This window comes from Lepidochelys olivacea (genome assembly GCF_965140295.1).
Source record: "Lepidochelys olivacea isolate rLepOli2 genome assembly, chromosome: 15".
Taxonomy (NCBI): Eukaryota; Metazoa; Chordata; order Testudines; family Cheloniidae; genus Lepidochelys; species Lepidochelys olivacea.
Window position 1 is genome coordinate 14,743,253 of NC_140425.1, and position 13,487 is coordinate 14,756,739.

Sequence of the window (13,487 nt, forward strand, 5' to 3'; positions counted from 1 at the left end):
AATTCTTTCCATAGCTGAGGTTTGCAGCCCAAAACAGAAGGGAGGAGGGGGGGGAAAAGCCTGATAAAGAAGGAACTTTTTTTGTATGCTGCTTAGACGCTGGGGGGCAAGGTTTGCCAGGCATAAGCAAAAGATCCGCAATGTTTAGCCTGGGTGAGCCATATAGAGCTTACTTATTATAGAAGTCTTTATTACTTTTTGAAACTTAAGATGGGAACTCATTTGTGCATATATATGTTTACCTGCTTTAACCTTGTACATAACTCTCTTGTTTCCTTTTCCTATATAATAAATCGTTAGATAGTTTATTACAGGATTGGCTACAAGCATTGTCTTTGGTGTGAGATCTAAGGTGCAATTGACCTGCGATAACTGACTGGTTCTCTGGGATTGGGAATAACCTAAATATAGCTCCTTAGAGACTAACCAATTTATTTGAGCATAAGCTTTCGGTTAGTCTCTAAGGTGCCTCAAGTACTTCTTTTCTTTTTGCGAATACAGACTAACACGGCTGTTACTCTGAAACCTAAATATAGCTGTGACCATTGTGTAAGGGACCATCTATCACAAAGGCACACTTACCTGGGTGACAAGATAGATCGGAGCACCCAAGGAGACTGTCTGTGACTCCATGTTAAGGCTGTTATAGTCCCTGAGGAGTTTACAACTTGATAACTGGTTGGTGAAATCTAAGTATAGAATTCACAGCCAGTTTGGAGTTTGTTCCCTGTTTCCCAGCAGTCTGCCTGAGGTTGGTAGCCACAATCTTGAGCCACTGCAGGGCAGCTTGACACAAGCATCTCCACACCGGCCTTCCCTGGGCTGTACTCATGTGGAGCTCTTTGGGAATCTCAGCGGGGAACTGCCTGAGTGAACACAGAGTGAGCGCCCTTTAGATGCACTTGTATCAGAACTCCATCAAAGGGCCAGATCCTGGGATGAAAACCCAACAGATTCCTGCAGGGTGGCTGTGGGTTGGGGAGTGCTGCCCTCTCTGACCTCACAGGAAGCCATGTGGAGGGGAAGGATGGCGGGATCCATGAGGATCCAGATCTGGGAGTCCAGGGGGACAGGCAGGCAGTGGGAAGGGGAGATGAGCACTGTCTGACACATCAACTCCCACTGTAAATCCACACACATGCCTGAGTGCTTCTCCACTCCACACAGTGGATCTGGACCCTTTGTGGAGGGATCTGGTGGCACTGGCTGGTTTGTGCTGGTCCAGGGCTGTAAGAGGGCTGCTGTGGGTAGAGAGCAGGTACAGAGGCACTTGGCCTCTGTGCATCTCAGTCCTGCCTACTGGGGGATCGCCTGAGACCTATGCAGATCTTGGGGATGCACGAATTTGGAAGACTAAGCCCTCCAGAGAGCTTTTTTGTTGTTTTGTTTTTGGAGAGGGACAAGCCAGACCAGGGGATCCCTCCACAGCTGCCCAAAGGGATTTAGTACATTTCAGTGCACACATTTGCATACTGTTTCTATCAGCCTGTGAGTAGCTGTGAGGGCCCCAGTCCGACAGTGCAGGGGTAGGGGCTGGTTGTGTTGTGGCAGCTGGCTCGGAAGTGCAGGTGTCCCAGGCACACTGGCTGCCAGCTACTCGCAGCCCCAGCAGTCTGTAAAAACAAGCAGCAGTAAAATCCTCCCCAGAGATCCTGTTACAGCCTGGTAAAGAGGTCGCCCCCCACCCCCCGGCAACGGGAACAACAGCAGCAGGCATGGATCAAGACAGGTGAAAAGCAGCAAGAGTTCTCTTTGGCACTCACCCCAGAGGTGGGGCAGGCAGGCTGTTGAATTCAATGTCTCTGCAGCAAGCCTCCCCCATGGAAGGAGCTCACTGGCATAGCTGTGACTGGTTCAGGGTACCGGGCCCGCTGACAGCAGCTTGCTTAAAGGCGATGGGGCTGTAGCAACTTCTTTTGTGCTCAAAACAAACCGCAAAGCCCAGAAAGGAATGTTTTCATGCATGGGATTGACAGTGATGGGCCTTTATTCAATCCAGCGCTGGCCAAGAACAGGCACTCTCCTGGCTCCTCCATTGGTGAGCAACACACTCACCTCAAACTCACTGCACCCCAATCTTCGTGGGACCCTGAACCATTACAGCACCGCTGTCAGTCCGTCTGCTCACCCGTGGTGCTGTATGCATGTGCTAAATAACAAAGGCAGACCGATCAACTCGGGTTGCAAGCCCTTTGGGACAGAGACTGCCTCTACTCGCTGGCTCCTGGGCTGCTCTGTACAACTGTTAAATAAATCATAATACAGGAGATGGGAGATTAGACAGGCAGATTCTCTCTTCTCCTGGTCCGCATGTTATTAGTGTGTGAGGCTGGCAGGAGCACTCAGTGCTGCTTTAGTTCGAAAGGCCCTGGGCTGCCCCTTGGCCAGGGGAGCCCTACCCATATTCCCATGTATGCATTAGCACTTGTCCATGCTGCATGCTCTGGTAATGTTCTACCCAAAGGAACTGGCCTGTTGCAAACACCCAGCCTGACTGGTCTGTCCAATCAGAACGATGTTTTAAACGTTTAAACGCTTTGGCCCATTATCCCCACAATCTAATTATCCCCTCTCCTGCCACTTTAGAATGGGAAGGTGGCAATGGGAAGAGGAGCAGTTTTAACCCTTTCCTATCTGTATCTATAAACTTCATAGTCACTATCCCATTTTCACACCAAATCATCCAATTGTGTCAGCAGGGGTTTAGGGCCCACTGAAGTCAAGGGGAATTAAGCATGTGCTGCAAGTTAAACACGTGCTTAAGTGCTTTGGCCTTGGTGGTGAGTCTGCCCCTGTCCCCTGGTGCAGCCCGTCTCTCATACTGTTTGAGGACGTTGGCAGCAAACTCAGTCTTTGTTCACTACGTGCTCATCCTGCTGCTTATTCCCTTTCTAAGGTCATCATCTTTTGATTCTGACACCACAATACTTTCCATAGACACTAATTGTGATAGATTGACCTAGAATAAACTAAGTGAGGTGTAACGACCATCCTATGGGCAGTGTTAGTAGCAGGAATGAACTTTTCAGAAATAAAGATCCTCTTTAATGCCAATAGCTCCCGTCAGAAAGAATAAGGGGGCGGGAAGTAGGAATAAATCTTCATAAAGCGGGAATAAAGAGGCTAGAAGCGTCCAGCTCATAGTATCTGTGTCCATTCAGGTCTTGACTCTGCTTCTAGGACTGAGCATAATGGGGTTTATTGGTTCTTGGACAGAAAAGAAAGTAGATTTGTGTAGCTACCAAGAGTGGACTTTGGTTACTTATGGAAATAGCCCCCATTACTCTGGGTTCAGCGCCCTCTCACCTTAGTAGACTTTAACAGGAATCAGTCACCAAACAGCTCCTTACCGCAATCAGATAGTTTGACATTAAGTAGCAAGTACTTTGAACTTCTTTTCAACTCCTTTGCTGCAATACAATGTGGTGTCGTTCTGCATGAGGAGTCTGAATTGTCTTCATGCTTTATTCATTTCTTGTTTACACTGGAGGAGAAACCAAGCCATAAGAACCAGCAAAAACAGCCCACACAGCTCCATGCATTGTGCAGTCAAATCACAGCCAGCGATTTCAGTTGCCATTTCCAACTTCGTCTGGGTTTAATGTATGTATTAGCTAAATGCCAGAGAGAGGTGTTGTCTATTGACTGGAGACAGAAGCTTTTGAGTTCTGATTTCAGCTCTGACACTGATTTGCTCTGTGGCCTTAAGCAAGTCATTTTAATCTTTTTGGTCTCTGTTTTCTTGTTTTTACCATGGGGATAATTATACTTATCTCCTGCAGTGTTATGAGGATGAATCGACCCTGTCCGTAAAGAGCTTTCAAGATTAAAAGTGTACCAAAATGTACAGCTTTGCTATGATTATCAAAGGAATGGGGAGATGGACATGTGGCATTTGGGGACCCACTTCAAATTGTTTAAACCGCTTTAAAAAATAATCAACCCTCCCGTGCACACCTTGCAGGCAGTTGCACTATTCTGCACTTCCTGCCCAAGCTGGCCCGTGTGGCCATGCACTGTCACAGCGGCGTTCCCCCGTAGAGACAGCTAGAGTTCCGTGGTAGGGGAAATGATTCCTTTCCATATAGGGCTAAGACATCTCATCTGCTGTGAGGCACGGAGGAGATTATACAAATGTACTTACTGGCCAGACTGCCCGGTAAGCACATAAAGCAGGAACAGAGTCATAAGAAACATCATCTCCCTCTGCCTCAAAGTCTACCTCTGCCCTTGTGTGTGATTTGGACTCTCGCTGTTGTGTGAGGGAGGGACCAGCCACAATGAGCAGAGCTGGGAACACCCACTCTATGTAGCACCCTCCCCAGGCAGTTCTAGTTTCGGCATTCAGCAGAAACCCCTGGCCGGTGCCTGCCCCCCTTAGGATACTGCTGAGCTGGGAACGAAGAAGCCTGTTAAGGGCTGTGTAAGTGCAGCCCACCCACTGGTTAGTCCAGGTGTGTTACAGAGCTCTGCCCTCCCCACAAAGCATCTGTCTGTCACTGTACAGCGCAGTTCATGGCGACTGCACCTGTATCCCGCTCTGTGGCTCAGGAAGGGTTCCTGGCTCCTGGCCAGCACCTCTCTTGGGCAGACACCTGTGTCTCTCTCCCTCCTGAGCAGGGTTTTAAGGCTGCACAGCTGCCTGGATGACACAGTGAGGTACCCAGGAAGCCAGACTGACTAAACAGGCCAGTGACTGTGGTTTGCTCGCTCTCTCTCAGGTCAATGACCAGTGTATTGCCTGCAGTTACAAGTTACCACAGAGTTCCTTCTAAGCAAGCACCTTTATTCCTAAGGTGGAAGCATTACAGAGAAAATATGTAAAAAAAAAAAAAAGACCCTATATGCATGCTAAAAGCTCACAAGCGGCTACCCAGCCGTCTACGGTTCCCAAGAGTCACATAATACAAGGGACGTCCCTTATTTAAATAGAAAATTGCCTGTCCCATACTTCATCCCTGTACAGCAAGAGGGGGAGTTGCAGAGTGCTGCAAAAAAGCAGCAAGGAATACCCCGGTGAATGTGAGTGCTGATAATTATTATTATTAATAATAATTAATAGCTGGAGGTGGGGTGGGGCAGGGGTACTAAGAAAACAGTCCCTTATTTTTGAAATCCAATGCTGGCAACTCTACAGCATTCTTATGGGACCTGGTAGGTCAAGCCTGTCCAACCCATCCTCAAGGCTAGGGCTCCTCCTTGGGCAGAAGGGTCTGTGTGTTTGCTGGATCACAAAGGAGGCCCTGAGTCAGTTTAAACTCAGGCTATTCATTCTAAATTCCTTTGTGTGTAGGTTTCTAGATAATCTAGTTTGAATTAGTATATGGGAGCCTCCCCAGGTGGTGGTACCTCTCTGTGAGGTAATCACCAACCACTGTTTTTAGTTTCTGGAGGAGCTGTAATAACCCTCCCCCCTGCCCCACTGAGTAGAAATGGCTCCCCAAAGATACTACATGGAGTTGCAATATCTGTCACGTCTCCCCCCAGAGAGATTACATACTGTCCCACCCCTCAATAATATATAAACTTAATACAGTACAGGCTTTCAAGGATCTTTCAGGAAATTGCTATATCTGTCACATCTCCCCCCTTAAAAAGTGATTGTAACTACGGTGCTTACTGGCATCCTGGAGCAACCCATTAAATGATGGCAACAAAAATGATTAGGAGACTGGAACACATGAGTTATGAGGAGAGGCTGAGGGAGCTGGGATTGTTTAGCCTGCAGAAGAGAAGAATGAGGGGGGATTTGATAGCTGCTTTCAACTACCTGAAAGGGGGTTCCAAAGAGGATGGCTCTAGACTGTTCTCAATGGTAGCAGATGACAGAACGAGGAGTAATGGGCTCAAGTTGCAGTGGGGGAGGTTTAGATTGGATATTAGGAAAAACTTTTTCACTAAGAGGGTGGTGAAACACTGGAATGCGTTACCTAGGGAGGTGGTGGAATCTCCTTCCTTAGAGGTTTTTAAGGTCAGGCTTGACAAAGCCCTGGCTGGGATGATTTAACTGGGAATCGGTCCTGCTTCGAGCAGGGGGTTGGACTAGATGACCTTCTGGGGTCCCTTCCAACCCTGATATTCTATGATTCTATGATTAACTTACTTCCTGGACAGCATTTAAGCCATTACCTTTCATCCCTTCATATTTCAACGATGAATATAATAAACATTCTGCTAGAAAGGCAGTATGCATTTGTGACCACTATGGCAATATCCTGGACAAACCTTATTGAATTAAGGTTAGGTAGCTTAGGAGGCCATTGTATTAAAACTGCAAATATATATGTATTATTGTGGCATTGCATGGAACATCTCTAGGGAGGAGACCTGCCTAATTTAAACTGTGAGATGTGTTATGCACTTCAGAAGACTATTTTAAATACTGTGACCTTTTAAAGGTAAGTGGATTTTCCAGGATATCTCTAGGCTAAGGTGTGTGCAAAGGTAACTCCCCCGGTTATGCAAAAGCCCAGCCTTTTGAAGCTATGCCCTCAGGAGAAACCCAGTGTCTATGAATTATCTATGAATTATCTATTCACAGATCAAAGTTGTTTAAAGGAGGGACTAAACTTTTCATGGGGGTGCTCGTTCGTAACCGCCTTGACACAGAATATGTAACCACAGGAAAGCACCTTGGTGGGGTTTGAAGGACTGTTCACCTGCCAGAGCCCTTTGTGAAGTTGGAGTGATCCCTGGTAACCTTAGTTGCGTGCATGTAGGTGCTTAACATTTTTTTTTACATGTTTTCTCTGCAATGCTTTCACCTTAAGAATAAAAGTTCTTCTTAGAAGGAGCCTTGTGGGCTTTCACCATGAGCATTGATGCTCTGTATAGCCTCTGAGGAAGGCAGGCAGAGCAGGCCTGTTTAGGCAGTCTGACTTGCTGGGGCATTCACAATGTAGGAAGGGAACTGTACAGCCTGGAAATACCCAGGTCAGGAGGGGGAGAAAGAGAGAGAAATGTGAGTCCCCACCCAGTAGTGGTCACTTCACTCTCCTGGGCAGAGACCCGCATCTCACTCCCTCCTAACCCTGCACAGCTCCCTGATTTACACTGTGAAATCCCCAGCAAGCCAAACTGCCTAAAAGGCCAGTGGTTGTACATTGACAGCTGTTAGAAAGAGCTGTGCGATCGTTTGTAAGCAAACCCCTTTATTCTTAAGGTAAAAGCATTACAGAGAAAACGTAAAAAAAACCAACCCAGTAGAAGACCCTACAGGCATGCTAAAAAGCTTATGAGAGCTCACTTCCAACCTCAGGTAGCTGTCAGTCCTTCAGACACACACAACTAAGTTGTCCTTGTTGTTACTAGTTCTTATCAGGCTTTAGAGCAGGAACCAGAAGGAAAGCTGGGTGGGTCAGTCATTTCGTTATACAGCTTAGGTCTTAGATCTTGGTCTTCTGTAACACGTAATCAGGAAAAAAAGACCTTCTCTTCAGGGCCTAGCTTCAAAAGGCTAGTTTTTTTCATAACTGGACTTGCGGAGTCAGGGGATAGCTCAGTGGTTTGAACATTGGCCTGCTAAACCCAGGTTTGTGAGTTCGATCCTTGGCCATTAGGGATCTGGGGCCAAAATTGGGGATTGGTCCTGCTTTGAGCACCGGGTTCGACTAGATGACGTCCTGAGGTCCCTTCCAACTCTGATATTCTATGACTCTATCAAGGCATTTTACATTAGGATAACTGAGGCAGCAAGAGAAAGTGTCTCACCCAATGTCAGAGTCAATCAGGGTTAGCACCGGGAATTCAGGTCTCCTGAGTCATAGAATTGTACAATGGCCAGCAGGCCATCCTCCCACTTAAGGACATTTAGGTCAGATGTATGGAGGATGTTGTTTATGCCATGTGTATAAGCAGTGCTGTACAGTATGTAGGATGTGTCACACAAAGGCCATAAACCCTACCCCAAAGAGTTTATAATGAATGGGTACAGGGCAGCCTGGTGCTATGTTGGTAAAAACAGAGGGGTACTGGCCAGTGTAGCTGGATGCCTTTTTCTATACGAAGTCTATGGTTAATGGTAGTAATGAGAGAAGTCCACAGCAATCTTCATGCCAAAGCTGATTGCGCACTGGGTGTGATCAGCATTCATTACCCCACTGGTTAATAAGGGCCTTGTCATCTGTAGAGGTTCTTGGTTCATCAACATCCCGTGGCCAGCTGGGTGAAGCTGTTCTCGGGAACCCTGGGGAGATGCAGCTAGACTCAACTCCAGGTCAGTTGAACTGTGTTTCATTTGAAGGGATGAAATAAAACATTTAGACTACTCTTGTGTTAGTCACATGATGCAGCGTGGGGACAAGGTTAACTTTTGGAAGCCCAGGTAGATTAATGGATACCAGTCCGGGCAGAACAGCCGTATGGTTTCAGAGTGCCATGGGGTCTCTCAGACTGCTGGGGGAAGGGAGATGGCAGCATTGTCTCTGACTGTGGAGTAAGACTCCATTCTAGAGATGGAATATTATGCAGGGGCTACTCCACAGTCAAGGTTGCAAAGGAGTTTCCGTTATAATCCTGACGTTTTTTGCCCCCGACCTACTCCTCTGCCACTAAACTCCACAAACAAAAGGAATATCAGCCTCAACTTTGGCAGGTTAGGTCTGGGACTGAGGTTGATGTTGACTACCCAATGTGAAGGGAATTGGACAAGGCTGTCCAGAATTATTACAATCCTCTGAAATTAGTGGTGTTCACCTGCATCCAGGTCTTCTAACCTCCTTGGAGCAGAAAGAAGAGAAATAAAACTTTATAGGACTCACTTAATTGTGTCCAAGACTAGTGATTAGTTACTTAGTTTTTAGTTTTAAAAGTTGTTAAGATTTGGAATACTAATATCAGATAGGCAGAGTGGCTCCAAGGCACTGAAAATAGGATGCCAAATGACCTCTGGAGAGCTACGCTTTCATTTTAAAAAGTAAGGTTCTAGCCCTATCAGTATGAAGTGACTGCATTTTAGGGTTGTGCTCGTCTCGAGGCCCCAGCAGAGATCAGGGCCCCATTGTGCTAGGAGCTGCACAAATACGTAGTAGGAGAGGGCGGGCCAGATCCTCCGATGGTGTAGAGCAGCACAGTGCTGTGGAAGTCAACGCAGCGACTCTGACGTGCATCAGCTGAGGATCTGTCCTCATGTTGGGGGGGGGAGGGAGAAGGGGCTGCGGTGAGAACCAACTTACTCTCAGCCTTATCTGCACCTGCCCCAGATTTTTTTCCCTGGGAGTATCGCGCATTCGGTTAGTCATTTCTCAGCAAGAAAAAGCATCAGGAGCAACAGGGCTCTGAACCCAGAGGGGCTGGAACAATTTGTGTAGTGGGGGTGCTGAGAGCCATTGAATCAAACTGTCAACCCTGCATAGGATGGAAACCACTTCAAGCCGGGGGGTGTGGTAGCATCCCCAGGACCCCTAGTTCCCGCACCTATGTCTGAACCTGCTAAAGTCCATGCAGTTTGTGTGGCACTAGCCTTCAAAATCTAAGACAAAGCCTCCAGTAAGGGACACTACAAAGCCATAGAGAAGGAAACTGAATTATTTATAATCAGGGGGTGGAGCGGTTCCTTGGGGGAACCACCCCACTGTCCATGGGCAACAACACACCTCTGGCTGAGACGGGCCGGACATGTCTCTCTCTGGAGCGGCTCCGAGCACTGTCCAAGGCAACACATGGACGCTCAGGCAATGCCAGGAGCCGGCCTCCCCTCAGGAGTCACGTACACTGCCCCTCGCAGCCCAGGGAACTCGGAGCACGCCTGGGCCTGCGCTCGGCTGTGGCTGCCCTAGGCCCATCAGTCTGGCCCCAAGGCTGAACTTTCCCGCTGGCTGTGATGAGCAGTGAGCAATGGTGCTCTATGCCCCACTGTGGGGCAGAGCTCACTGCTGTCAGCATGTTGGCCAAAGCGTTGCAAAAATTGTGCTTCCAGCAGGGCGTCAGCCCTGGGACAACATGATGCCAAGGAACCACCCCAATTCAAGTGAGACCTTTTACCTTTCTCTGTGCTATATTCCACTTTCCCTGCCGTGAGAAAATACAGCCTGCAAAAAGTCTAACTGCTCTGTTCTCAGCTTTCTCCTGTGAGCAGTAAATCATCCAGGGTGGGAAAAGAAACCCAAAAAGAGCAAGGGAAAGAAAAACGGGCAGGGAAGCCATTTTCCAACACCACTGCAGGTGTTCAAAGAGCTGCAAGTTCCTTACATCAGACTCTGGAGTCACTGCTCTGTTTCTGACCACTCCCATTTATAAAGTTTAACAGCCACTAACCCCTGCCTGGAAGTTCTTACTTCTGAAATCCATTTGCAAGCGTGGACGAGGCGAGTGGGACGAAAGAGCCGTCCTTTGTGTCACTGGCAGAAGGTGAACAGCTCCCAGCTACCATCCCAGCTTTCCCGAGGGTAAGCAACCACATGGCTTTATTTTCCCCCCACTGAACTCTTATTTTTGGTTGGGTTGTGTCCTGGTTTTGCTCCTTGCCTTTAAACAAACCCCTTCTCTAGCTGGTTTCATAATGTTTTGTTACAGTGGCTTTGCTTTCTAAACAACTGGGTCCTAGCTACCTGTGTGTGGATCAGGATGTGAAGAGAGGGAGTGTGTCTGGTTTAGCTGGATTGTGTCTCTTTACAGAGAGTGTGGTTAGATTAGGGAATGGGTGTCACATGTCCTGTGGTCATTTCTCAGCTTTGCTACTGACCGGTTGGGTGAGCTAGGGTAAGCCATTCAACCGCTGCATGACGCAATTTACCCATCCATCCGTTGTTAATAATAGTAATTCCTGCCTAGCTCATAGAGGAGTCATGAGGCTTCATTAATTAATATGTGTAGATGAAAGGCCCTGTAGCAGTGCCAGGTTTTTGTGTATGACAAACGCAAAGGGCACCGCCAAAGGCAGTAGCACTAATCTGACCGGGGTAGTGAGAGGAGACAGCCCAGTGAGGCTGAAGAGAGTTGCCCCGTGGAGCAGAGCTGGCCAAACCTAATTCTTGGGTCAAAAATCAAAACTCTTAAGGGCAGAGGCAGGCATGCATGGCTGAGAAAGCATTGCCTGGGACCGGCCTACAGAGGGGCACTTGGCTGACAAAGCATCCAGGAAGCAATTTACCGACTGCAAGAACAAGGTGGATCCAGAAAAACCTCTCGCTGATCCCCCCCACAACACGCACCCTCACGCATGGCCTCGGAAAGGCTGAGGGGCCGGCCCCATCTCACCCCTAGGGTATCTCAGCCACATCCCACTCTGCCTGCTGCGCCTAACAAGCCATTTGACCATTCTGCTGGAAAAGCTATTCACAAAATCCCCTTTTCACAACCCGCCCCCACCCCTTTGTCATCCTACCTGATGTGTCACGTGTGAGCCTCTCGGACAGGGACTGTCTTTGTGCAGTGGCTGTACAGGGCCTAGCACATGCCAAACAACCGTCACAGGGACATGTTCAAATCTCCCAGGAGTGGACGGACAAAACAAACCAGAGCTACTCGTAAAAATCGTCCTAGTAACCAATTCCTTTAACCACACTCTCTGTTACAAGTGCTATTAACTGAATACAAGTCCCCAGAGTGCCAGCACCGGAATAGACACCGATGCTAGGAAAGGAGGGTATCTTTGACGAGGCCTTTCAATCGGGCGATTGACGGGCAGCCTGCTAGTGGGGGCTAGAGGGGCTGCAGCAGGGCCTCTTTCCCCCTATGGTTACTGACTCCAGCCACACCCGCATTTCCATTTTCCCCTTTTTAAGTCCCGTGTTTGGGAAAGTACCTTAAGCACCTGCGTAGATCCCATTAACTTCAATGAATGGGGGATAGATTTAAGCAGGTAGCTAAGGCCCAGATCCACAAAGGTATTTAGGCTCCCAATGTCCATTGGAATCAGTGGCAGTCAGGAGGAGCCTAAAAACCTTTGAGGACCTGGGCCTAAGCACTTTCCAGACTCAGGGCCTGAGCACTTTTCCACTGGGGTCAGTGGGAGCCTTTCCGTTGCTTTCAGTGGGTGTTGGATCTGTCCCTCAACCCCGCTAATTATTCTTAAATCTGCCTCTCGTCCCTGAATCAGGGCTTGACAGGCCAGCAAACAAATTACTTGCTGCTGTGGCAATGTTTTAAAAGACAAACCGTCAAGCCCAAGAGAACAAAAGAAAGACTCAAATCCCAAAAGCAACAGCATTCTGCCTTCTACTTTCCCTGCAGCTTGCAGGGCTGGTGGGAGATGTCTGCTGGGGAGAGGCCACCAAATCTTCCCTCGCAGCAGGACTAAATGAACCAGGAGCAACTAGCCTAAAGGCTGGGCATCATTTCTTGCTTTGTCTTCCCTCTTCCTGTGCTTTTCTTCTTCCTCTCCTCCCCCCCCCACTCATTTGCTGTCTCACTTTGTTTCTATTTTTCTTTTAAAGCTAGTGTGTGCTCGCTTTCTCTCCCTCCTGTACTTATTCTCTCTCACGCCTGCTTGTCTTTTTGCTTTCTTAGAAAAACCCGCTCCCGCGCCTGGGTTTCTTAAAGAACTGTAAGCGTGAGGAGAGTTCTGTGGGGCTGCACATGTGGCCCAGGCTAAGGCTGGCTGTGGTTAGCACAGGCAGGCTCACAGGTGCTGAGAAAGCAGTGTCCAGAGGGTTCAAAATGGTGAAGAAGGGGTTAATAAAGCAGCTTGGGGAAATTGTCCAGCAGGCAGCATTTCAGAAAGTACAGCACATGGCCTAAAAAGCAGGAGTAAATAATGAACCCAAACACATGAAGAGTAATAATTATAAACTGCCAGGGAAAGTGATGGAAACACAGAGGACGTGAGCTCAAGGGACACCGGCACTTGCTTCTGGAAAGGAAGTGTTGGAGCAGTCTCAGGGATGGGGTTAAATCTAATCAACAATGAGCTGTGGAACAGTGTGTCAGTCACCCCTTGTGGCTGGCAGGAAAAGGGTTAAAATCTCATCCAATGAAGTGAGCTGTAGCTCACAAAAGTTTATGCTCAAATAAATTGGTTAGTCTCTAAGGTGCCACAAGTCCTCCTCTCCTTTAGCAGATACGCCTTCATCACCTGCCTGTCTTTACTACCGGGAGCCCAGTCCTAGGGGCTGGGCTCACCTTGGGTTAATTACCCCATTAGAGGGGAAATCCAGGGCTTATAAATGGAAGCACATGGAGTGAGCTACTCTCTCAGGGGCTGGATTACTCCTGGAATGAGGGAGTGACTCTGGTGCTGAGATACTCTGTTTATTGAGCTGTGGTTCTAGGGCCAGTGGGTTGTTCCTCTGAAGCCCTTGGCCTCAGTTGGCTTTGCCCTCTCCCAGGCCAGAGAACCGTTTCATCTTGCTAAAATGTCTTCTCTCCGCAAGTTCCAATCTGCTGACCGCTTGCTTTCCAAAGCGCTGTCAGCAAAGCTGCCTGCTTCTGTGCTCTGAGGCTCAAAGGCTGTCCCAGGTTAGCAAACACTGTCCTTTTATCGCCCTGATACAGGAAAGAGAACCGCAGTCTGTCTGAATAGTGGCCCCTCAGCTGCGTTCATCTCTTTC

At 48.3% G+C, this 13,487-nt stretch overlaps 1 protein-coding gene across 2 annotated transcripts in view; it reads left to right on the plus strand.

Moving 5' to 3' along the window:
* The first annotated feature begins 10,301 nt into the window (after positions 1 to 10,301).
* GGT1 (gamma-glutamyltransferase 1) overlaps positions 10,302 to 13,487 on the plus strand; it is a 43,896-nt gene continuing 40,710 nt past the window's right edge. The window contains exon 1 of one of the 2 annotated variants that reach the window (XM_084648663.1): positions 10,302 to 10,385. The gene's annotated coding sequence lies outside the window, so the exon portion shown is untranslated. The remainder of the gene's footprint in view (positions 10,386 to 13,487) is intronic. The other variant, XM_084648666.1, reaches the window with a different exon arrangement.